Source organism: Struthio camelus, chromosome 4, assembly GCF_040807025.1.
Source record: "Struthio camelus isolate bStrCam1 chromosome 4, bStrCam1.hap1, whole genome shotgun sequence".
NCBI lineage: Eukaryota > Metazoa > Chordata > Aves > Struthioniformes > Struthionidae > Struthio > Struthio camelus.
The window spans coordinates 54,823,113-54,851,093 of NC_090945.1; the positions used below are offsets into that span (position 1 = coordinate 54,823,113).

General features: G+C 35.4%; 1 long non-coding RNA gene across 1 annotated transcript in view; it reads left to right on the top strand.

Annotated features, from left to right (window-relative positions):
• Positions 1-27,981, top strand: part of LOC138067210 (uncharacterized) — a 67,514-nt gene that overhangs the window by 1,535 nt on the left and 37,998 nt on the right. The window contains exon 2 of the long non-coding RNA XR_011141054.1: positions 2,031-2,113. This is a non-coding gene — a long non-coding RNA (uncharacterized lncRNA). The remainder of the gene's footprint in view (positions 1-2,030; positions 2,114-27,981) is intronic.

Consider the following 27,981-nt stretch of genomic DNA (forward strand, 5'->3'; position numbering starts at 1 on the left):
GCACTGCAAAAACCTTAAAGAGTAAGTAAAGGTAATTTTATGAGGGGGAACACTAGCTTAACAGTTGCCTAGAGAAAAACTGTAGATAGTTTAAAAGCCTTTCAGTAAACACTTTAGGAATTAGTTATTCTTTTCTTATTTGTCTATTTTGTTAGTATTTTCTTCCTTTTTTTCCTCTATAATAAGAATATTGTTTGCTCACTATTTATTTTGTATTTGTGAGCAGGGAGAATCAGCGCATTCAGAACCAGAAAGTTTAATATAATTTTTCCAGGTTTCCATGAGAGACTTAAGGAAGTGTGGGGTTTTTTTCTTCTTTTTTTATTTTAAAGTAATCCCCTTAAGTTTAAACCTGACTTTTATTTCAGCCAATCAAGTTCTGACAGAAGAGTTACATGAGTTAGGCAGCCATGTCCACCTATATAAAAAATTTATGCCTCTGGTTGTCAGGTATCATCTGCTACTTTTTTAAGTTGCCATGAATTTTATTTAAGAAATATTGGATAGCGGATTTTTTGATAGGAAGCAATTGTCACAAACCCACAACATTTTCTGCAGGTCAATCTTAAGCCTATTGGGGTTTGTTGCTGGGAGTTTTTGTCCTAACTATCCATAAAGAAAATAAGAATCAGGTATCAGCTGGCATATCTCAGTTTAGAATTTGTTTAAAACTGAAAATGTAACCTGAATGTTTAATTCTGAACAGGAGTAAGCTTAACAAAACATTAACTGCATTTCCAAGTCAGCATAATGGTCTTATTTAAAACCTTAAAATTAAATTAAAAAACCCTACGGCATTACATCCTCCAAAACTGCACACGCGTACTGCAGTGGGTTTTGGTTTTTACCGAGCCAATCACTGGAACTTGTTATGTTATGGTAGCAATCTGGCTACCATAGGCTAATGAGAAAAATGGCTCATTAGGCTTTTATGCTGCAGCTCCTATGGAAAAAGGCATCCTACTGATAAGTACAATTTAATATTGAACAGACTGGTCATTTTATTAAACTGTGATGAAACTTCTTAGTTTGGGGAATGTTTATATATTTCCATAAAACTAACAGTACTAAAATGTTACGACATTTTTAAATTAAATTTTACGTGCACTAAAGAAAATATGAACTTTACTGTGATTTGGGATCAAAATAAAATTTGTAATGTCAGAATTTTCTATAAGAAATTCAGATTTTTGTTATAATTCCTATGTTTGAAATGTGTAGAAGTAGTGGACTTGGAGCTTGATCAATAGTATGATGATCCTGTTCCTTAAGAGCTGGATGTGTAGGGTATGACACAGGCATCAAGTGACATAGGCAGTAGGAAAGACTGGACAAACACAGTTTTTTAAAAAGACAATCTCTTTACTGCTTTTATATGGACATTTAACAATCAAAGGTCAGAAGTTATAAACTTTAATGTTCAAAGATGGGTGTATTCCTACTATCAAATCGAACGGTATCTTTTCTTCGGGCTTTCAGCCATCAGCCTTCCGAGCGCTCTCTTTCGTTCGTGCCCCATTGATATCTCCTTAACCAATGAGCCACATCACATCCAAGTCGGGGCTGAAAGGTGATGTAGTAGCTTATATTTTTTCTTTCTCATATTAAAGATGAAGCATGCAGAACAAACTTAGGGGAGCTGGAAGATGCTTCCTCTCAGAGAGCTAAACTGCCGTTAATCAATTGCTGCAATTAAGTATCTCGTGAGGCAGCAGCTATTGCCAAATATGGAAATCGGTAGGAGTATTACCTCTCACCAAGTGTGCTTTTCAAGACGTTGAAGCTCCTAGGTTTTGGCATCACACAAATCCTAATGCTTGCCATTAGAAAAAATCTGCTTATGGGGTGTGATCCACATTAGTGCAGCAGTTACTCATTCCTGTTCTGAACCTTGGTCAGTCTGAGTAAAGAAGATGGAACTGTCTAGCCAGCTGTCATTCTTAAAAAGTAGGATCTCAGGCAACAGTGAGCCAGGCTGAGGGTACAAAAAATGGCTTCTTAAACTGAAACCAGCTTAATATTTTTTTCAGAAGTTGTCTTTCCTCAGTGAGGCGCTGAATTTCCTCAGGAAGACAGGCTAGTACTTGCAGCAAAGCATACTGCACTCACTATTGTACGTAAGTTTTTTTTGCGTGCTTTATACTTCTTTTACTATATAATAGACAAGTGGCGTGAAACCAGATTGACTACAAAACTTCATACTTTCTTGGGTACTTCTTCATTTTGGTATTTTTCATTACATTTAATTTTAACGAATCTACTTTAAATATATGTAAATATAAGTGATGTAAGGTTTTCAGTTGTCCTATTTCATTAAGTTAAACTGAAATTTCAAGAAGTATTATACAAAAAATTACTAGATGGAATTAAACAACACAATTATTTACATGTACACTAACATATTTTTTATAAACTTTCGTTTTGCTTTGTTCATAAATTAATTTCACATTATTATGATGAATGTACTCTACATTATCTTGGATAAACAGACTTGCACACACAGAACAGGGTAGTCACGTATTCAGGAAAACTAAGAAAGCAATCTAAGCATCAACAGTAATCTTTATAAACATGTATCTATGTATATATTTATTATCATTATATAAAATATCTATATCAGCAATAGGGGTTCCTATATTTGAAAGCGGGTATCGCTCAGATTGCCTTGCTGATTTGTTGATTTGCACTCATATTGATAAAGCACAAGTTAGCATAGTCTAGGATCCTGACCCTTGTTCTCAGGCTGTTATAGTACAGGTGTAGAATAGGGAGATAGGGATATAAGCAGCAGGCATGACAGGCTTCATGGAATTGTTTGAACTGTCAGGCACTAAGAAATATGGTGCAAATATCTGTAAGACTCTGAAAATAAATATTTTAAAAAGAAAGCAAAGAGGCTGGAAAAAAATGTTATAGGCAGGTAAATAACACATTGTGCTGATAAATGAGTTCATGCAATAAAGAGTTTGGAACCAGACATCTCTTTGATCTATCAAGAAAGTATCATTGTATTGTGTAGGTACTTTCTCCCCCTCTATCTCCCTCTCTCCCCCTCTATCTCCCTCTCTCCTCCCTGTCTCCCTCCCCATCTCTGTGCATGTGTGTGTGATTAAAGACTAAATCAGGATGAGAGTTTGTTATGAATAAATGGGTAATCAGATCTTTAGAGTTGTATTTGAGTTGATTTGGATTTTGATTGATTGCTTACTTAACCCTCTCTTCTTTTTTTTTTTTTGTGTAGTCGAGTTTTGATTAATATTATCCTAAAAGTTGCTTTATTTATAAGCAGTGGTATATCATCTGTAATATCATCAAGGAAAGTTACAGATGCAACAACTATATGGGTTTATGAAAAAAGGAGTTAGGAAAGTGAAAAGCAGGAAAATTCCAAAGAAATAGTACAGTTCTCCAAAATCATATGCAAATGGCCAATGCACTCTGCCCTATAAAAACTGCAAATTCATACAGTTTTCAAATTAAAAATGCACGTTTTATTTTGCTTTCTGGAAGTGTGAATACTGAATTACTTAAATAAGTTAGAAGAATGATGGTGAAACTGTTGACTCGATTTGTGGATCAGCTGTGTAGTTCTTGCTCATGAACATCTGGGCTAAAAAGCTTTTTAATATTTTCTATTGTTGGCAAATAGTAGCATAATAAAACTTATAAACTATGCCTGTAGACACCTGTAATTCTTAAAATGTAAGAAGCAAAGGAGTGACACTATAATCCATTCACTCCCTAATATGAAAACTCTAAGTTTGGCATTTGATTATAAAGAAGAAAAGAAATGAAAAATAAGTCTCTTAGGAATATGAAATTGCATATGTATTTTAATATCTCATTCTAGAAGCAAGGCCAAAGTAAATGTTTGATGTGAGTGTCAAAGTGATCCTCACCAAGGATATAAGGTAGATTCATGTCACCTGATTATGTTTGAGTTAAATTTTTCTAAACTAGTCAAAGATATCAGCTATCTTAGATACCAGTCTTTAGGATAAGGTGAATCGCTCTCTGAGAGCACTGATTTTCATTGACTGTGCAGGCCGCTTATTTCAGACTAGACAAACGGTTAAGTGGTAGAAGTTAGGAGAAATGAACACCATCCATGCAAATAAATATAATTTACAAATCTAATACTTTGGGTGAATGAGTGGAAAGTGGTCTGCATTTTGAAGTACATTCAGTACAATTATTCTGAGAATGCTGAACTTTGCATTTGCTAATGACTGCCTAGAGTAGCAGGTTTCTCTTACCACAAAAAGATTACTTTTGATTTCTGCAGATGCAAACATAAATGTGTAATTGCTACAGGACTGGTGAGGAAGACGGGAACCTTCTGAGGGATGGAGTGCAAGAAATTTTATACAAAAACTACCAGGAAGTTACAGTTTTGAAAAATTACAGGCCCAATTTCAGTAATTATCTTCGTAACCGCCACTGTTGATGCTAATCTATGGATACAGCCCAGCACATAAAGATCACAGTTAATTTTTTCTATATCTTGAGAATCATCGAAATTAAGGATTTGCAAAATGCAAGTATTAAGGATAAGTATTTCATTCATAAATGAAAAGAAGGTTATGAAAACACAGGTCAAGCAGCACTGGTGGTTATTTCAGTCACAGTATCTTTTGCATCTCTCCCTGTGGAAAGGTTTACATAAAAATGACACCTTTCAGAATGGTGGTTATTTCTTTTCTAGGAAAGAGAAGACAAATGTGCACCATTTCCACATCAATAATTGATGTTTTTATTGCATACAGTAAGGTTTAATCTGTTTCCATAATAATTGTAATGAAATATGGAAATGCTATCATACTTTCAGATACTAAATATTTCTATTAAACAAGTTTATTCAGATTGTGTACTTTTCATGGAAATACAAAGTAACTTCTGATTAGTCAAAAGAGTATCACTTAAAGACTACTGGATATTGCTTGGTTTATTGTGGATAATGTAAATAATTTAAAAATGGATAAAGGTGATAAGAATATTAGATGAAAGTAAAGTTAGTATTTAGTTACTTTAAATAAGCCATTACAGAGTTACTCAGCTGAAAGCAATATTTCAGTTACTTGTAAATAATCTCTTAAGGAGTGATAGTAAGAAAGCATTCATGTATGTTCTTAGCTGCATTCACTTATGCGTACTCTTAGGTGAACATTGAGAGCGCACAATTTTAATTGACCCTTGTTTTTTCTCAGCAGTTTCAAACTTCTTTTGCCTGAGTATAAAAATGTTTTTTTTTTTTCTCTAGAAAGTGTGAGGTGAGAGAAAATATGACAAAGGGCCCTAGACTCAGTTTGTGGGAGATGGATAGACCAAGAGCAATGCATGAACCTCTCTAAAATCCTAGAAAAGAACATTTTTATGTTTTTAAAGAAAATTCTGCTCTATTACAAAACTCCTCCTTGCTATTTACTATGTTAACCAACAGTTTCTGAGATTACAGCTTTCACTAGCTCTCCCTATGATCTAGAAATATCAAAAAGTTCTAGCAAGATAAAAAGAAATCATAGTAACTTATAGTAAGATGCATATATCTAGCATAGCAAAAATAAAAATGCATATTGAAGAAGCTTTTTGTACGTGACACTTTCAGAGGAAAAGGGTTTTGGAAGTTTAACTATCTTGAACATTTCATTTAATAAAGTAAGCAAAAACAACATAAATATGCAAATTATGATATTTTCCAAGCATCAAGCACAGGAGGATAATTTTAAACATCTCCTGATATTAAGCAAAGCTAATGGAAACATTTTAATGACCTATAATAATCAGAATAAAATATTACAGTTTTCTTAATGACTTCTTTTGCATCCATATTGATATTTATTCATCACAGAAAGTAATTTTAAGTTACTGTAGATTGGAGAATGACACTGAATTCCTAGGCTTCTAGCTATTATTTTTAATGCTAATGTTCCTGAAAGATCACATATTTTAAGCTAGTCATGTGTCTCCTACTTTATATTTAATATAGGAAAGATTTCTGTTGATATGTGTTTATTTGTTTAAAAGCTAATTAATTCCACTGCAGACAGGCCTTAGTCACCCTATTGAAAGTCTTCAGGAGAGACTCTCCGAACTAGATGACTTTGGAAGATAATGTTTTGGGGAATGGCATTTCAGTTTACAGGCTGTGAATATCTCCCAGTAGTACTTCATTTTCATCAGCCTCTAAAGAACTTTGAGTGCTGCAAACTATTTAATACCCATATGAAAAAGAGTTTTTTTCCAATGAGCAAGTCTTAAGTCATCACAAGGCAGTCTCCTCTCCTACAATTAGTTAGAAATTTAACATTTCTTCTACGTATATTTTAAAGTTTACCTCTATGTCTGTATTGGAGTGAAGAGGGAATACAGTACCAGAAGCCTTGTGAACAGTGAAAAGAATCTTCACTCCCCTTAAAACTTGTAAAGACATTGGACTGATGAACTTTTTCACTACATCTTTTTGTTTCCAAAATATGGGTTGAGAGAGTAAAAAAGGTAGTACTCATGAGAACTTCCAACCTGTATCTTGTAAACCTCATGACTAATCAAAGCCTCCCCTTCCTAACATGACAACTAACATGCTTCAATAAGCTGTGTTATTAAGAGCTTCAAGAACCTCTATTGTCAGTCATGCATCAACTCTCCTGTGGTTAGCAGGTCAGAACAGCCTCTCACCTCACCCTTTCCCCATTCAGCTTTAATATGCCCCTTAACCTCTTACCGAAAATTGTAAACCGTCCATCTCAAACAGCTTATTATAAACTCTAGGCATAACACCCTACATATGATTCAGCTCTTATCTGCAATGCTGTGACCCAATACCTTGTTTCTGTTGTGTTAACAGCATTGCCAAAGCAGGGCTCAATTGCTATGGGATTAAGCAAACCCTGCTAGATATGGTTTATGATCGGCTCTTAGTTTTGTGAGTTTAGTTACAGCTGCTGTCACTAACAGAACGAGCTTCACAAGACAGGGTGAAATCCTGATACTTTTGAAGCTTCATTTTGCATCCTTTTGCATTTTAAAAATGTATCACTTACTTACATTAGTTTATTAACATGAGTAACAGGATTCTAATAACAATAAATGAGGGCCAAGACAAACCAAAGAATTTAGGGAATGCTTATGGAATTAAAAAGTAGCAATTATGTGTGACTTAGGGGTTATATTAGTAACTCATGTAATATGACCTCTCATTGCCATGTGGTAGCTCAGATCTCTAACACAATTCTTCTATGCATAAGCAAAGGGATATAAAATTGAATTAGGACAGTATTACTACTTTGCTGTTGAAAATAGTGAGACCAAAATTGGAACATTATGTCTATGTATTGTACTTATACTTCATGAAATGCTAATAAAGCCAAAGTAATGTATAAAGGATAATTATTCACAACAATAACGTGAGCTCAGAGTTACTTTACAGTAAAGGCTAAGGAAGTTTAAACTACTTAATTCAAGAGAAGAGTACAGCATGACATGGTTACAGTCAACAAGTAGCGTAGAGAAAAGATATCTGATAATAGAGAGCTCTCTGATATATGTGAAAAAGAAATAAAAGGAATCAGTGGTTAGAAGTTGAACTTAGGTTCATTCAAACTGAAAATAAGGTGCAAAGTAGCAACAGTATCCGTAGTGAGCTTCTCTAGAAAAGCTTCTCTAGACATTATCACTTGAAGTCCAGACTGAACACTGTTCTTAAAGATATACTAAAGCTCAGTCCAAAGTTACAGCTTGTTTCAGGAATTACTAATGAAGTTCAAGTTTCAGATAGTTGGAAGCGTGTTTATAAGAGTACTCTTTGTATTAATAATCGATGATATTTTATTATAAGGTTAAGGGGCTACCTTGAGTTTTGTTTTGTTAGTGGTTATTTTAAATCTTATTTTCAATCGTTGAAAAAAACTGCAGTTTAAGAAAGTCAACAGTAAAGAAGTTGAAAAAATGTCTGTCTTTCAGCTCAAGGACATTTATGGAAAGTAAAATGACTTACTGAATTTTATTTGTAAAAACTGTCTGAAATATGTCAAAACAAGTTATTCTTGGCACAAACTTATCCGAAATATGTAAAAATGCATGATTGATTAAGCAGATGTCAGAATTGTCTCTGTCTCAGATTGCAGTCATAATTTCATAAAAATTTGCCTCACTCTACAAAACTTGTTAGATTTGTTTGATCACTGATTATTATTTATAACTTTCTTGCCAAGCAGTTGCAGTTCATATATCCTATGATGTCTGAGCTCTTGCACCTACTATCATAAATGAAAAAATAATACATCCGATGATAAATGCTAAAGAGTAATACACAGTATTTAATAAGTTGTGGGATCCAGAGGACATGCTGTGAAAAAAAGAATTTTATTCAGATGATACAGAATAAACAAAACTTGCAGGAAACAGCAACTTCTGTTCCTTCATTTTCCAAAACTCAAATTCAACAGAAAGACTTGCCATGACCAGAATAAAACTTGGAAGTGATCACCTGGAGCCAGTCCTTCCAAAACTACATGCTTAAGTTCACAAGATCACTATTCACATGATAAAAATGAGTATAGGCAAGAGTAACCTATTCTATACTTATCTTTTACACTGTGATAATTGTTTAATTGATATAAACAGCTAAAATTACTTGATTCATACAATTATGCCTGACAACATTATCCCTAGTACCAGAATGGCTATGCCTTATGTTCTTTATTTGTCCTTATATATAAATTAGTGTATGACCTGGGTAGGTTTCTAGCATCTAAAGAGATTATAAAAAGAAAGTTCTAACTGTTCAAATAAAAGAACACTGAGATTAAAACTGAAAGAGATACTATACATTAAAAGTTCATAAGCTTCAAATCAGCTTTTACTTCCCCAAACTTTTAGAGGAGGAAATTAGTACTGAAATTAGTAAAGTAGAAGAAAAATGTAATCAGTGTTCTCACAACCAAGTGTCCTCCATCATTCTTCAACAATTTAATTAAAAGATGGGCAATGAATCTTATGTCTGCAGATGAATGTATCACCATACACTGTGAAACAAACCAATGAGCAAAAATACAGCAATGCAGAATAGCGCTGAAGTAACTTTTCACTGTGTTAGCAAGGACTGAGACTTAATTTTTAAGCAAACAACCTACTATTCATTTCTCAGCTGAGCTAAGGTGACTGTCAAGTCATGCTTGTGTGTCATTTGCATGTGGCAAAAGAAAAAAATTACTCTTTAGGAAGCGTTTTAAAATTAATCTTAGATTGATTCATCTGTCCCAGTTAGGGGACATTCAAAAAAATACAAAATGTAAGTGCTCTTCAGCACTGTATTGATATGATGGCATAGTCACAATTTAGGATTATATAGGATTATATAATCTTGAAAAGTAAAGAACCTGTTGAAAGATGAATCCCAGTAGTCTAACTAATTTAGTCACCACAAATTATATTCTCCCTCAGTAATATATTTTCTAGTATACATAAAGAAATATGAAAAGCACAATTGATGATTTTCTTCCAAGCCCAAGAAGCTAATCTGCTGTATGTTATCTGTGGTATTATGGCATGTATTAATATTTGTTGACAGATGAAATCATCTGCATTTGTAAATCTTTTTGGTCATTTTTCTTTGAAAAACTTGTCAGAGCCCAATCAGCATTGCACTGTAGGAGTGTATGTGCACTGCATACAGCTGAGCGTTTAACCACAGATAAAAGTGAACACTAAGAAATGATGCTTGACCATAAAAAATACATTAATGAACTAAATAACCAGGCAAAAAGAAGCGTCCTGGAAGAAAAGACAGAAACGTAATAAAAAGAAAAAACTTTTTGGCAATCGTGACAACACTACTGTTATTATTTCATAATGGGCATCAAAGGGAATGCCTACCCTAGCAGTGCAACTCCTGCTAACTTTGTTGTGTGGTAGTCTACCTATCACTTTTACACAATAAACTTCATGTTAGATGATGAATTGGATTGTTATTTTCTTCAGTTAGTATGCCAAGTATCCCATGAACAGCACCCACTGCTCTGCTGCATGGAAAGAAGACTTTAGCTGATAATTTCTCCTGAGAGATATTTCTTAAATTCTTCCCTGAGATACCAGCTTCTGGTTGGCCATTCAAATTTACTGAAGGAAAACCATGTAAAGCCATAGATAACGTTTGACCTTATGCTGAATGGTTTAGACCTGCCGTTTCCCAGGGAAAGAAATTCCTCTGATGACAGCTCCCCTAAAATCACTTACTATATCTGGAATACTCTGATGTAAAAGCCAAACAAATTTATTAGAGTAAAAAGCCAAGTTCATGAAATCAAATATTATATTTGGAAAAAGAAAAAGGAAAACAAAACACACCATTAGTTCTGATTTCCTCTGTTCAGTCAGCAGATTCTGATGGCAGGCTGAATCCCAAGACAATTCTTCCAGCCTGTCAGGTTGGGGTACAATCCCATAGACAGGCCATGCACCCAAGTTTCCCTTATCAGAGTGGTTGGTGATTGGATTGTGGCCTTACTCAGTAAGATTTCTAGTGCATGTAAAATCATTTTAGGGCGTATGGTAACTGCTAGTCCTGATAACTGATGCAGGTTCTTCGATCTTATGTGCTATGCTATGGAGTTTTGCCTGACATGGGTTCACTTTTACCATGTAAAGACACCTTTGAAATGCAGTTATAGATAAATGGAGTTCAGTTACTCTTAATACATTTGTTTAGTCAGATGTATTAACAGAATGTAAGTATGCCTGTTTCTGGCAGCCAACTGCTAATGTTTGTCATCTCTGACTATGCATTTATTTAAATTTATAATGTTTTTATAACGTAACTTAGAATCATTCGTTACACAGATTAGTACAGTGGTTGGTTTACTAGCTCATATTAGAAATTAAGCATGACTGTAAGCAACAATGCTATGTTAAAAATTGATAATGCCACAAAATAGCTAAAACTGGGAACTCTGGAGTAAAGGAGAATTCTTAAGTATTTGATTACAGCAGCTTTACAATGGTTTAGTTGTCTGACCATTTTGGAGAGTGTTTCAAACTAGAACTGGGTGCAAAGGGCAGATGGAATAAGGCCCATAATTCTGCTTCAATGCGTTTACAAGCACTAAAGTAAGCTTCTCAAAAATATTATGGTAGTATTAGAGCTGAGCACTAGTTTTAAGAAACATAAGCATATGGTTTGCCTATCCCTGGATGAAAAGGTATATAGGAAAAAATCTGAGGTGGTTTAAAATCCATTTAAACATCAGTTTGTATAAGATGTTTTCAATCCATGTTAACTTCTATGTGAAGTATCCCGGGGCTAATTATTTTAAAAATACATACCATGCAAAAGTAAGTACTCAGAGCAAAGAGATTCAGCTCTGGATTAAGGAATGCAAATCAGCTCCAGGAGTACAAGCAGCAAAGCTAACAGGAGATTAGCATACAAGCAACAAAGCTAACAAGGGATTAACTTTCAGAAGAGCTTACCACTTTATTACTATGGAAAAAAAAAAAAAACAGGAGATGAGAACAAAAATAACCACGAGCATCATCATACAGGATAAAATTACTAACCTCTAGCTGCAGTGGATAGATTGCACTGTATTTGTAGCACAGGCCTGAACCTACACTTCACCATAAACTTGCCTTACATCCAAACTGGATGCAAGCCCAAGCTAGTGAGATGCTTTGAATGAATTTAGAAGTGTCATGCACATTATCTGGCAGTTGAGCTTCAAGCATGCTTCTGTCCAGAGTTAGATGGAGCCTCACTGTAAATAGGTATACTGGCTCTGGCTTCGGAACCGTATGATTGAGATGGGCTCACACCTCGGCTGTGTGGCTGGTACTGCTTCTATTCCCAGCACAACAGCAGAGCTCCTTGGAGGAGAAAGACAGAAGCCAAGCAATTGTGCTAAGGAGGAGGGTGGCACTGTGCTGTGGCAGATGGCTAATAAATGGCCTAAAGCCTCCTTAGGCGTCACAGTAAACCAAATTTGACCCTTCTGAAAATGTGAAAGGGAAAGGAGTACAGAGTGCAACCTGGGGATGCCCTCAAATACATCTGCCCTTGAGACATCACATGGCTAATGCTAGGTTTTCCATGACAACCACATGGAAAACGTCTGAATATCACTGGCTGTGAGACCAATTGTATTGAAAGATGATTTCCAGTAAAGCTGTCATTGTAATATCATGGATATAGCGCATTGTGTTATATGCTGCTTAAGTGCAGGTCATGGATAAACATAATTGCTCTCTAGCAACTGTGTATCATATACATATATCTATATATCTATATATATATATATATATATGCACACACACATGCAAAAGTACAAAGCTGGATGACCCATCAGTCAAAAGAAAGTGCCATCTTTTTACTATAAAGGTAAGAGGCACTAAGGGTAAGAGCTTAGAATAACAACTCATATAAATAAAATGTTAGAACCACAATGCCCTGGGGAACACTAGAAATATCAATGCAATTAAAATTTGTCCTGAAATGTGGTAAAATGGCACCCAAAGTTTATTTTGTCTGTAGAATAGCATAACTGCATTGTTATTTCACAGATACACTTATTCCATGAACATATAAAACATAAAAAGTATCTCATTTAAAGATCAGCTCAGTAGGCTCAGTCATCCCAGCTATCTGCATGAGAAAGCTGCAAAGGCTGATACCTGCATTCAATTTAGAGAGAACCTCACCTTACATCATTAATGAGGTTTTTTTTTTTTTTTGAGTTGACTAGAGTATGCTCCAGCTCCAAGTTTTACTTCAGCTGGAAAGAGCATTTACTCTTTCCTTTTCCTGCACTCTATAGAATAGGTAGCAGATACCTACCTGATAAGAAGCAGAAGAGCAGTCTTTTCCAAGCTTATCAGACATATCCAACCTGACTCTTATATACTTTCACCTGCAGTGGTTTTCTTTCAAAATATTTGTTTGACCTACCTCTTAAAATTTTTTGTTGCCAGTAATTAATAACATACTACTTTCCATTCAAGAAGATACTCGAAAGTTGTGACACCTAAGGAATCTGAAAGTTAGTTGCAATGAACTTCAGGTCTTTTCCCAGCAGGCAATAAAACTGCAGTCCCTTAAAGATTTAGACATTAGAAGACATAATCGCCGCACATTGGCAGAAGAATTAGGAAATCTTCCCTTGACAAAGCTAGATTTTTCTTGTAAACAATTTTGGAAATTCCAATTTATTACAGGAAGTTATGTCTTTTACAAGAAAGAAGATTCCAATGCAGGTACGTTTGGCACAAATATATTTAAAGGGAAAAGCACACATATTTTAATTCCTCAGTATTTAAGCAGGCCTGAGACTAGATTACCTGATCTAGTGATCAAGCACTATGAATTTATTCACCTGTAAGACAGGGAATAATGGGAAGGAATACATAACAGAAAACTATTTGAGATACTGCAGTCTGTTTCATAACAATAACATCTTTGTGTTATATTCCCCGCACACACACATATACACACTGCCTCCACTTAGTCTCTGATAAACCTATGGACAGTGGGTATGTGAATATATGTGAATCTTCAGATGCGTTCATTTCTGTGTCCTTCTAAAACAACTGTTTTGTCCTTAACTAACACACTTGACATTTGTTTTACTGCTAAAGATAGGCACTTAAATTTAAAAAAATTTAGTTTCAAGGTCTCTGCCCCAGTCTTGCCTTTAACTGACAGATAATGCAAGCTAATTACCAAGCTGGATTATGTTCAGTAATTTCAGTGCAAGTTTCTAATGATCAGGACTAACCTCACTCAAATACATTTGCTCTTCAGAAGTATCTTGATGAATCATACTTATCACAGATGAATTAGCAGCATCCCAAAAGGATATTTAAGAAAAGATAGGTATATAACTCTCCATCGACAGCACCTTGGAAAGACATTTAAATGAATGCAAAGGTTAAATCCTTACCATCCCTGCTTAATAGGATGTTACCTTGCCTTTTCAAAGGTGTAAATTAAAATTATGCACACTTAAAATTACTTGGAATGCTAGATTAGTTACATTAATTATGTTGACATAGTATCCATGGCAGGCATATTGCTCATTTTTCCTCTTTGGGCCGGTCAGTCTCAAACCGTGCATCCCTGAAGGCCTATCATCATTATGCCTACATTAAACTGAAGAGTGTATTTGTAATGGTATAACACCTGGATGCTACAGGTTAAGGAGGACATGGTACTATTCACCTGTCTAGCCTCTCTGTTGCTATAGATAACTAACCTTCAGGGCAAGCATACTCAGATTTTTATGTTTATTCCTATTGAAACACAGAATAATGTATATAATCTTTGAATTGCACTACTATCTAAAAATATTAAAAATGTAATTCGAAAGGTGAAAGAAACAAACTAGAATTTCCTAAGGAATCCATAGAACTAGATGCCCAATTGTTATGGCAGTTCTGTGGGATATAAGCATCTTAATCTTGTGGGCTCTATTGAAAAAAATCTCAAAAGAGTCCACAAAAACAATTTCAGGGTGATGGTAGTTAAGCCTCTAATGTTGAGATCATCTGTTTCTGTTTAATAATACAACAATCATAGAATACAGTAGCAGTTAGGCAGTAACAGAAAACAGCAGAATTACCTAAGAGAAATTTGAAGGCTTATCTTTTTAATTCCCTTAACATATTGCAAGTGAAGAAATTAGAGTCTGTTTTAAGATTTTGAAGTCTCTTATGTGCTGCTGGATAGTCTTGGCTTAAATAAAGCTCTTGATACTTTGGCCTGCTATGTTGCTGAATGTTCAAATCAGTCTTGCTCACCTCTTCTCCCCTCCTCCACACCCCTCCTGGAAGGCGGAGTCGATAATACAACCCAGGGTATTTTCTGTAAATCTGTCCACCTACCCAATATTTATGCTGCATTCACCTTTCTGTTGTTTCATTGCCAATAAAAGAAGCCATTACCAGTAGATTACATTGGAAAGGCTTTATACACAGTTTCTACCTGAACCCATAATTCAGCTCGATACTTTGGACTGATTTTTAGGCAAGAAGGAGAGCACCCAAGATCTTACTACTTCTGACAAGTAATTTTGACATATTACTTACTAAGAGTCAGTGACTTACTGCAATGCACAGCAGGATGGCCAGATGTGCAAACAGTCTTTACCAGTGTTGAGCTCATGCTTGCTCGTGTGTGGACCATACAAGGCTTTAAGGCCAGCATTTTACTTTATCAGATTTGAATAATATAATTTTTCTTTACAAAAATATTCTTTTAGCCTTGCATTACTTTCAAGTTATCAAAATTCCAAATTTATGTGAGAACAGGAGAGTATTGAAGTGTTTTCCTCTGATAGAAACTCAGTCAACACTAGTTGCCTGCACACAGGCAACATTTTAGACAGTACAACATTGGATACAAAAAAGCCAGGTAATCTCTGCTGAAAAGCTGAACACACTACAGTGTGAAACTACGTTTCCTGTGCCTGTTAGTTTGTTTTCTTAGAGCTGATTGAAGTTGAGCAATGATAGGGTTTTGGTTTGTTGTTGTTGTTGTTTTACACCATAAGCAACAATATATTTTAGGTTACTTGTATTTGATTGTAATGTGTACAGCTACTGAATTGTTTGCAACAAGTATAGCAGTGGCTCCTAATCCAGAGACCTGAGGTCAGGCTCCCAGTTATTTAAAAACTTCTACTCTGGAAGCTTTTTTTCTTTATTTACTTTTAATTACTTTTAGTTTTTATATCCTGATTGTTTTTTCCACATTTGCTCTCTGGGTGATGGCAATCTGTTTTGGACCAAACTGAGATGATGCAAGATGCCTTTACTTGCTGCGTAATCTCTTGCTACTGTCTAAATCTAAATGTGGCAGACTTCTGGAAACAGTAATGCCGGTGAGGTTTTTCAGTTAGCATTTCCTAGCTTGTGTGCTTGTTTCACTCTGAAGACTCAGTGTTCTTTTGGTATATTTTTATTTGAATACTTAACATTAAAAATGAACAAAGTAAACCCAGCAGTATTCTAAACCTGCCTAGATGTTTCCTGAACAGAAGTTTGACTAAGAACTGTGGTGATACACAGACGCATGCTACATTTGAACATTCGTTTTGTTTGTAAATTTTTCCCCTTTTATCTTCTTCTGACGCTGTTGAACTCTTCTCTGTACTGAATATTGCAGTACCTACCAAGACAAGAGAAACCAAGCAACATTGTTTTTGCTCTGCTCAGAAACTGTAGATGATACAGTATTACATGGTATATTGGAAGAAAAAAAAAAAAAAGCAGTTTTCGTGCCAAAGCTGCACACTACAAAAAAATTTGGGATGACAACCATAAAATTGTAAGTGTACTAGGGAAATTGAGACAGGTGGCAATGACAGCTGTTTCCAAATCCATCAAAATCATTGGGGTTTTTTTTGGATTATTGTGAATATAATATGTTCACACAGAGTATATTTGTGTTTGATGAGATTACAGTTTTAGTGGATAAAGGTTTATTACTTGGTCTTTGACCAGTTTTTAACCTTGAATATATTTTTTAAACAAGTTAACCTTATGTAGCTTCAATAAAGCACGTTACGTGAATTCAGAATAGCTACCTGTCATATCAGAATAGTTGTTAGTAAAGCATCCGTGTCATCTCAAGGTTCTTCTAGTGGGGCTCTGCAGAGAACGGCCCAATGCTACTGCTGAACATAACTGCTTTGGAAAAAATCCTTAGATGTGTTGTTGACAAAACTTGAAGACTGGTAAGCGATGTTAACAAAACAGTCCCATTGAATCACTTAGATGTAGTAGGCTGAAGATATTCAAGAAAATTTTGCTTTATACCTCGAGTAAGAATTGCAGTCCTCAGTCAGACAGGGGAATCCTGAAAAGGATTTACCAGAGAAAACCAGTTTACCATAACCTCAGAGTAATGTCATCCTTGGTGGTAAACAAAGGATGAAACTTCATTTCAGGGTGATATTGCTGAGAGCAATATTGAAATACTACATACTATACTGTCCCCATTTTTTAAAACTGGAGAAGGCATAGAGAGAACCAAAAATTACTGAGTCCTGAGAAAATGCCTCAGAGGAAGCGACTTAATCTGTTTAGCATGTCAAAAAGAAGATTGAAAGGTGACTTAGCACAATGCATAAATATTTCCTTGAGGAAGCAAATACCTCGTGTTAAATTTCTTTCTAGCTCAAAGAAAGGCATTAATAAGCCCCAGTACCTGCAAGTCAGACCCAGCAAGGTAGAAACAAGACACGCATTTTTATCAGAATGGATATTTGAGTGCCGAATCAAAGTGAAGGAAACAGGTGGAGCCTGACTGTTGATGTTTTGCTACAAGATCAAGTGTCTTTCTAGAAAATATGCTGTTAGCATCAACTGGCTGAAATTCAATTGCAAATATCACATATAAGGTCAGATTGGATTTTCTAATGGTCCTTTCTGGCCTTAAATGCACAAAAAGGTACCATTCCCCCAAAGCCTATGAATAGCAAGTTTTACAGCTACCAAGCTAGATGATATCTGCATCACTATGAATCACTTAATATGCATCTACTTCCATGAGTGTTGCACTCTACATTCAGAAGTCTGATTAGAATATTATGGCTAACAAAGCTATGTAATTAGTGTAATATAATCAACTCAACAGTACATAAATTGAGATAGAATCTTGATGCACTGAGGACAACATTGAGAGGCAATAGCCTAGTGCTATAAAGCGTAGTACTTCTTGCGCTCAACAGTAGGTCACTTGTATGCTTCATCGGGTTACCAAGCAGATAATCAGTAGATGAGTAGTCACCCCACATACCATGCTGTCTAGCCATACGATTGCTTCTGCTCCTCTATGCAGATCCCACTTTGTATAGCACAAAATATTTTTTTCAGCAGAAGAATGTAAGGTCCATAAATAGCCAAATCCTTTCAAAATGACCATTATGTAGATTTTCAAGATCCCAAGAGTACGTTACAGATCGTATGTGACTAATCTGTAATGTATGCACATCTTTTGCATCAGGAGGCTGGCATCAGCAATGCCTGGCACCCACCTAACTCACCAGGCTGTGCTCCCCCATATTACAGAATGCCAAAGTAATTAGTCATTAGTCAAAACTACTCATTCTAATGCACTTGCTTTTAAGTCATTGCAAGCTTAAGATTCAGAGAAGTTTGTGCAATCTGTAGTAGCTTCAAAAAGCATAAGTCACCAGAATGAAGCAGATAATCTTTCTGCTCATATGTGGAATCTCTTGCAAATGCAATACATGGCAGATGTCACATTAATGAAATATACTTTGCAAGAATAAACACAAACATATATACATTTTTAAACCATACTAACATTTCATGTTTTTGTGAATACCACTGAGACATGAATTAGTTTTATTTTTCCCCAAACATTAAAAATATATTTGACAGCAACTCATGTAGAATTGTTATTGCATATCATGCAAAAGTATTCAACCTGGACCCAAGATTTAGAGCTAAGACTACAAATTAATTTCAGTCATACTTCAAGCTGAGGGAAGTTAACTCTGTGCTGCTCTAAAACCTCCAGTTCTCATTTACATAATAAAATATAAAAATTGATCCAGTTGCTTGCATTATTTAGCGGTATAAAACAAAAGAAACACTTTAAAACTGTTTTTTTAGTAGAAAATAAGACCTTAATTGGGTAGCTTACCTTACGCTATAATAGTACAGGGAGTACTAGAAAAGAATATCTAGAAATGATTACCAACCATAAGAAAAGTAGGGAGCTGTGGAACAGCTCTTCTTTTCAATTACTTTTCATGCAAAAGAGTCTTAACATTGTTTACATGTTTCTTTAAAGGCTGAAAGTTAGTTCTATGAGCAGATAGATGCACTACATTTTGCGGGAAAGATGAATGTCACAAACTAGCAAAAGTCAAAATTTGCATGGTGATATTTGGCTCTGGCCTTTTACATTTATGGTCTTTTGAAAGCCTGAAGCAAACAGCAAAGCTTATTTGCTTTTTTTCCTAAAGTTTTGGAGAAGATTGTAGTGTAAACGTTCTGGACAATATATTACAGGACTTCTGCAGGACAGAAAAGAAAACAGGAGCTGGGACTGTTCAGCCTGGAGAAGAGAAGACTGAAGGGGGATCTAATCAATGTGTTTAAACATCTGAAGGGAGGGCATCGAGAGGATGGGGCCAGACTCTTCTCAGTGGTGCCCAGCGACAGGACAAGAGGCAAAAGGCACAAACTTGAAACACAGGAAGTTCTATCTGAACATGAGGAAAAAATTCTTTCCTGTGAGGGTGACAGAGCACGGAAACAGGTTTCCTAGAGAGGTTGTGTATCTCCTTCCCTGGAGATATTCAAAAGCTGTGTGGGTACATTCCTGGGAAATGTGATCTAGGTGGCCCTGCTTGAGCAGGGGGGTTGGAGTAGTTGATCTCCAAGAGGTCCCTTCCGACCTCAATCATTCTGTGATTCTCAGAGACAGAAAAGAAGACAGGGAAAAACAATATTTAAAACAATTTAAAGGAACATATGATTTCAGAGAGAAAATATTAAATATTGCAGCTAAGTCAAAGGACTGAAATTCATGAGACCAGAATCTATTTCCTGGTCTTCAGATATTGTGAGATCTTTGCAGTTTCTCAGTTCATTTGTGGCTGGGTTCATTCCAAGTAATATTATTTATTTTCTCCCTCCCTTTGACAGATTTTCATTTTGCATAGTGGAATCTTGATCTTGGCTAGGACAAGTAGCTTCAGCTGAAACCTGAACAGCAAGAAGAATCAAGGCAGGAGTGTTAATACTAATTACTGTAAAGTATTTCCATGTGTGATTTATTCTCTTTGGAAGAAATTTGTTTTAAAGACAGACGAAAGATTTTGTGGAACTTGGAGTGGAGCCTCTTTGCTTTAGCTGAAGTATGCAGACCCTGTGTACTGTTAAGCATGTTACTGCTTAGACACAATGCAAAGAGCCAAGTTAAAAATTATATAGCAACATATACACAGGCAGAATTAGAGATCAAAATCTTTGTAAACCACAACCTGTAGAAAAACAAGTCAAAACAAAATGCAGAATAATACTGATCCTTTTGGCGTTTTTTTTCCTCTACAGTCTCCTCTGAATAAGATTACACCAGGAGTCTTGCACTATTGAACTTTAAAAGCTTATCATGCAAACTTGTCCTTGTTGGAACAATTAGTTCCTTTCCCCTGCACACTTATATTAAGGGACGCGACCAAAGATGAAACCTCAAAAATAGATGATCTTTATATATTTACAGTATTTATTTTAAAATAATTTACTATATTGACAAATGCAGGAAACATCACTATAGTGTCCTTAGTAAGTAACTATTTGCAGGATCTAAAAATAAAGCTAGTAATATTAGAAAACGCTGTTTCATTTACATATTCCCATATGATTTCAAAATAAAACTACGAAACGCATAATAGCTTGCTTGTGCTTATAGTAGAGCTTAAATCCTGTGGAATCAATAGGAATCTTTCCAGCAGCTAGTTATTGCTAGACCAGGATGATCCTGAATGAAGAGTAGAACTGATAACAGTCTATTTAAGAACAAGTCCTATACAGAAATTTTTTGTAATATTAGTACTTCTGAAAAAAAAAAAAAAGATGAATGCAAGTCCTTAACATTCCTCATTAGGATTCTATTTTACATAATATCTGGATAAACTAAGTTTCTTTAAAGGGATTTTGAAACATTTTATTGAAATAGTATTTCAGAATTTAAAGGACAAGTAGACAGTTATTTGAGAAATTCACTAAAAGTAAAAAGATTTACTAAAAGTGCAAAAGATTGTTGCTGTGTCTGTAGAATGAATTCCAGAATTTCTCAATTTCAGAAGCATCTGTAACACTTCGCAGCTCTACATGACCAGAGTTAAGGGATTCACAACCTATATCTAAATCACATGTTAATGGCTAAGTTTAAAGACTTCACAAGTCAGAAACCGATGCGGGGAATTTGCCCTTGGGAACAAGCTGAGACATCGTTTAGTTTGTTTCTAGAGGTAACTACTATTAACTTAGGATGTTTCCTCAGTAATGCCTCAAGGGCGAATTAGTAAATCAAGTATGTTTTGGTAATTTGGATATAAGATACGTTCTTAATTGTATTTAGCTACAAAGCCCAGGCACTTGAATGCTGTTTGGGAAATTGATTTCTAAAGTGTGTCACCTATGTTCTCTCTGCTATATATTTCAAATTGACATAGATGATTTCGAAGAAGCATTCTTCTCCCACTTTCCTTTTTGGGCAGTCTCACACTCCTAAGAAAGTAGCAAAGAGAAATCCCTGTGCTCCACCACATCCAAAGGCTACGGTTATGCAATGTCCTTATGTAAGCCTCATAGGTGCTGCATGAAGAGAAGAAAAGTTGATTGCCCTCTTTCTCTGCATACATCTGCATAATTTCTGGGCACAGTATGGCCCCTTGTGAGGTAATATACGTGTATTTTGCAAGAAAACCATCCTTCCTGGATTTGCAACATCTTTGCCAGTGGCAAAGAGAAGCTGTAGCTCTTAGAATGATCACTTCAATTACCAGAGAGAATGCAGGAGCCCTAGAAAGATTAATCTGATTTTTTTGAATTGTCAAGACTTCTCTGTAAAGCTGTACAATCCCCATTTCTACATTAACAAAGATACTGCTGATTCAGGTCTGTACATATTTTTGCTTATGAAACAAAGCACACAGATGATAATGGTTCAATCATTGGCCTGTTGCGAGAGTGCAAGTAGGAATTACTAGTGCTTTATTTCCTCCTGTAAAACCACTAGGCTGACCCTTTTTGAATGCATCTTCCAAAAGGTACCTGTAAAATGCAGCTGAATCAAAAAAAAATCCCCCTTCTATGAACTATTTCTAAAGTAATTTAAAAGATACAGCTTTTGCTTTAGAGGAGTTTAATGATGTCCTCTTACTGTCCATTCTTTAGTACTATATTAAATATAATTGAATATATTGAATTGAAATAATAGTTTACATTTTGAGGAAATTCTAGCCTAGTAAAAAGGTAATAGCCTGTATGTAATCAAGCAAGTCTTTGTAGAGTTTTTTTATGGTTACTATGGAAGATACTGTATATTTGGCTCATGATGAAAAGGAAAATAAAATCCGTCTTTCTTGCAAAGATAAATGATAAAGAAATTAGTATTTTTGATGGTCTCCTGTTCCTGCAGCTAATTCATTAATTTTATAAAATGAAAACAAACAAAAAACATATATTAAAAAGAAGGTCTGTTCAGCTCTCATCTCCAAATATGAGAATATCAACTCTTAAGATTTGTCTGAGGTTAGTATCAACTAATTTAAGTAGTGAATTTATAGTTCACTGGCTAGACAGTTATTAGTTTCCAGGCTGTACAGACTGAGTGTATACTGAAAGCACGTATACCTCAATATAAAGCAAGGTGTAAAGAAGAACTATTCTGAACTAATGGAGAGCTAGAACGAACTTTAACTAATGAAGACCTAAAGTACTAAGGCTCATCTTTGAATGCAATGGCCTAGGTTTTTAAAAATGCTGCGGAGATTTGAGAGCTACACTTCATCCGAATGCAAGCTAATACTATGTGGCCTTTCAGCTTGAGTGTCTCTTACTTTGCCCTTCTGTTTTGAAGATAATGTATACAAAAGTTTGCCTTCACTTGCTGGCTTGCATACACCCAGGGCAGGACAACTTTAAAGCTGAGTAAGTTTATGAACAATTAATGCTCATGTGTGCAAACTCATGCAGAGTAGCAAGCGCTGTAAATCATAGCGTTGGATGCTGTGTACTACTAACCGTTTGTAGGCAAGCTCACCTAAACCTTTTAATGACTGCCACGGTGAAAGTGTGTTGGACCTCCATGTCGTTTAAAACATCTTTGCACATCAAACTATCTTTGTTAACAACAGGCGCAAAAGCACACAAATAGCTTCACATTTGAGCTCAGGGCGTAAGTGCCCATTGAGTAACATGTATGATAGCTTAAAGAAAGCTCTGGGTGTGGAAAAGCAGAAAGCTATTTCTTTCCAAGTGTAGCTTAGGTATGTTGACAGCCTGCTAAGTGCTGTCTTCTGTTATGTGCTATAGCTCAATAAACCCTTTGTATTCTTGAAACAGCGCAGTCAGGAGCTTCCTGGTGGATAGGACAGTTTCAGTCCCACATAGATATTTCTCTGCTTCCCCTAGATATTTTATTGGCAAATTTCAATTCTTTTCCAGTGACAGGAGATTTCTCTTTGAACTGAAGCCTGTCTCTCTGAGTTTCTGCATCTCTAGGTAAACATTAAGACAGAGGTTTCTTTTCACTCTGGGTTTTGATTTTCTCATTCAGCTCTGTGATATGATAAGGTGGTACTATCAAGAAAGTGTTTCTGCTTATGGGTTCTTTGCTTCTGTCACATGCAGCAATACAAAGTGTCATGTCAGCTAACCCTAGTAACCCCATTCCAGCTATCAAATCATATCAGATATATCCTTTTGAACTGAGAATATAATACAACATATTTTCTACTTTAAATGACTCACTGTATTGCTAAAAAAAATAAAAAAAAAATCAAAGAATATTTTTTACCACCTACGGTGCTATTCCTATTCAATGCTGTTGTCATGGTTTCACTAACTGGTCACAGTGACAATGACCAGCATTCACTTTCTACAAGCACTGATTTTTTGGGGGGTGGGCAAAAAGAATGAACAGGGAGGGAAAAGGAGGCCTAACCACAGCATTTCTGTAACTAAATATTTAATATGACAACCACCAGTCCCAAATCCATTCTATCTCATCAAACCTTGAGTCATGGGGGTACAATTTAGCAACTTCACTGACATTTCAAATAGTGTTACCAAAGAAAAAACAAAAAGCCTTTTTCAAGAAAATGTAGTAATGCGATATTAATGACTTTAAAATTCCTATAATGGTTGGTACAGAGAACAGCATGGACTGCTCAGGTATTGTCAGATATATTCACTACAGTATAGTGAATTCTGCAGTTTTTCATCTGTTCCTTCACACAGAAAAGGAAATATTTGTTTTACCCATTTCATTTATGATCACAGCACATTCTCACTTATCTCGGTTATGGGGAGCATCTGAGATTAAAGTTCATCCTGTGGCAAGTTATTATCTGCTTAAAATGCTCTCTATGTGGCTACTATTTACAATTTTGTGGACGTGGAATTAAACCAGGGCTGGCGCCCTCTTAGTACCCACACTAGACGCTCTTTTCTTTGAAGTCCAGTTCTCATGAAATTTGAAACCACACTCTGAAATCTCATCCTGATTCTAAATCCTTTCCTGACTTGAGTTGTGCTCCAGTTTTTCTTCTCTTTTCACCTAAATTTCCAACTATCCGTATTTCACACTGATTATTTGATAACGTGGGATATTTGCCAGACTGAAGCCTAGAGATAGGCTTCAGTTTCATTATCCACTAACGTGGAAGAAATATCGTTAAATGGCAATTCCTACACTTTAACTGGAAGTGATAGAAATAGCATAGTTTTTGAATCAATTCATCATATGTGCTACTGTAAGAAATGTAAGCCTTTCTGTTCAACATTTCAAAAAATGTCAAACTCCTTTTCTAATCTCTGAAAACTGTCAATATATGACTCAATATAAGAATGAAGTGGTTCACAGATTTTTCTTGAATGATATTTCATTTTTTGAAATGAGATTTTATTTTTCTGTTATACTGTAGTAAGACCCAGAAGTACCTATCAGACATTGGCCCAATCATTAAAGCTTGCTTAGAATCTTAAACTACGTCACTGACAGACTTTATAGAAAAGTTCAGTGTCTATGCTGTGACTCGTAGTAGACTAACAGGTACGGAAACTACCTTTAAAAGAGCTAGGCTGAGGACCTGAAGTCTAAGCATACAGCAGAGAAGTCAGTATGAGCTAATTTATCCTTCTGAAAACAGAGAAGCTAGTTTCCATTGAACTCTGTTATCACAGGTAAATTTATATCACTTAATGGAAGGACTAGAATAAATTATCTCAGGGATAATTATGATACACTACAGACCGCAATGAAGACCTCTTGCATCTTACAAATTTAGGATTGAAAATTTTCCTTTGGAAGAATCTCCATAGTGCCTTTGGTACACTTTCTAGCCGCAAAGTTGATTCAAAGCACTTGCTTCAGATAATAGGTCTTCCTGATTCAAAGAGGAGAGAAACATGCTATATTTACATGCCTTTTTTTTTTTTTTTATTCTATTGTTCCCAGAAGGTCAGGCACCAACCACTGATGTCGGTAGAAGAAGCTCTTACTGACTCCAATATATCCAAATGAGGGCTTGACTGGGGAAGAGGCCAATTACTTTAATTCCTGTAGTACTTTTAGTCTAAATCAGTAGGGTTAATAGCACAAAGTAGTAAGTTGCAGCAAATATAGACTGAACTATTTATTATAAAAATGAATTGAGAAAAGGGAGGTTGTTTAAGAGCAGTCTATTGTTGTTAGCAATAACATACTTATTAATGCCTAAGCAATAGTGGTGTAGTAAGTGGTAAGGTTTTGACATCGTGCTAGATGAGTAGGTAGTTATATAACCCATGTAACCTTTTATACAAAATTAAAAGGCAAAGAAATGCAAGTGTAGTTCCAAATGACAATGTTCCTTCTTACGTTGTCTTTCTTTTAAAAGTTCAGTCAGTCAGACCAATGGATTAAAACCTCTGTTTTCCTCTGTTAAGAATTATTTTTCTCCTATACCTATTTTGATATAATTTTTTGTTTAAAATTCTATTTGTAACTTTGGAACACACATCCATTATATATTCCTACTTGAGAAGCATTACATTTGTTTTGTGAACTCTTCATGTGTTCCTCCAACGTGAAAGACTGTTTTTTGTGTAGTTTGACTCCAGAATGTTTATGGTTTCTTGCTTTATAGGATACATGAATGTTTTGCTTCCTTTCGGCTCTTAATTTGCTACTATTTCACTGTAGCCATTATAGTGATTAAAAATGTAACCAGTACTTGCAGAATTCAAAAGATATGTCCTTCATTTCTGCGTATTCAAGCAAACATGATGCCAAATAATCCAATTAAATATATTGCATCTTATTTATGGTAAGTTTGAAACCTGAATGAGAAATGAAACAAAAATGGAGTAATTTGTGAGAGTCAGTAGACCTGTATCTATATGTGTGATTGCATAAAAGTTACTATTGGACAGAAAAACCTATGACAAACTCCAATATTTCAGACTACTGTGAGGTCCAGGGTTTAACAGAATTCAACCTAAATATTTATAAATTTGTCCTGCACTTTAAGCTATCCTGATGGACATTAGGAATAGACAAGAACAAGACACTAAATCTTTTTGCTAAAGTACAGTTCTACAGCAAAATGCTTAGAAGCCTTCACAACACCTTTTTAAAGGGCAACTAAGCTCAATTTCTGTGATAAATATCTATATAATTTTCAACTTTTAAATATGCTCCTTAAATGTGAACACCACCAAAGTATTTGGTTAACTAAATAATCCATAACGTAAAAACAGACATTTTGTTCACAGGATAGTGGCTGCTTAACTGTCCATGTATTCTATACTGGATTAAGTATTCAATTAAATAATGACCAATTGCTTGTTACAGATATCCTTACCTTTATCATTTCTGAACAGGGTAACTCACACTTTAAGCACAGAAATTTCAGTTTTAAATACACTTCATTTTGGCTAATAATGTCATTCATATTTCCCCCCCACATACAAAATGCTTGCCAGAATAATAGTATTTTTATACGTACAGCTAACTCTTGCATTATAACTTACTGGGGAAAGTTATTTTTATGAACTGGTTATATTGTCCACATTGGTATTTTACTGAAAAGAGGCCAGATAACTTTAAAAAAAGGCTGTCTTATTTCTGTCTGGGACTTTCCTGAACAAGCATATGCAGGTGGTATTTAGCACATGTATGATGAGTCTGATACTTTGTGAAAGAGTCAGACCAACTATGCATGATCTGGAAACGTATGGAGATAATTTACCCAGTGCATCCTGAGCAAGTTGGACTTATTGCACAGCTTCAGATCATTTGCTCAACACCTGCACAGCTGGCAAGATTTGTTGACCCTACCGTAGATGCGCTACATAGTTGAACTAGTTACACTCAGCCGATGTGGGCAGGTGTTGCAAACAGAATTCCTAGAACATCTACAGAGAAACCCATGTGTCTGTGCTTCAGGTTCGTTCCTTGTATCAAACTGAACTTGAAAGTTCAGATGTCAAGTTTGAATTTAAAATCTGATTTCCCTGTTCAGTTCATTTCTCTGATGACTGATTCTCACCTCTAGTAATGCAGCTTTAGATGAGACTGGCAGCGGTAAAAAAAAAAAAAAGACCTCAAGTAAAATGAATTGCTAGAATAGTGTAAAGTGTCCTTAGCACAAAAAAGATCACCCTTAATGTCACCGACTTTGTTTGGGCAACTCTGCTTTAAACTTCTTTACTAATATCTTTAGAGCTATGCAACACAAGAAAATAGTCTCCCTCCCTGTACGGATGTTGCAATTACAAACCCAAGATGATTTCTGGGTATATTCCAAAGCTGCCATAGATTATAGTTTCGTGATTACAATTTATAGAAAAAATTAGATTCTGCAACAAGATCAGGATGAGCAGCAATGGTACGGAAGCCGAGAGTGCATATCCTCGTTTTGAACAATGGGCTGAAGACTACCTGAGATTGGAGCAGAAAAGCTGAACAAGGAACAGGTCTAAAGAAATTAAGCATCTCAAAATAGTTGTATTTTTCCTCCTTAGAACATCAGTTCTGCAAAAAGCTTCAATTGATGTTCAATCTCTATAACACTAAAAGCTTTTCTAGGTACCAAGAATTTGCTGCTTCATCTGCAAAATCTTAAGCAACAGATGTTAGAAAGGAGTAAAATATGAAGCTTTATCAAAGCAAGCAAGCAAGTCTTCCTGCAGCTCATGTATGGGCATTTGAGCAGATCTATATATATAAATATATATACATATATA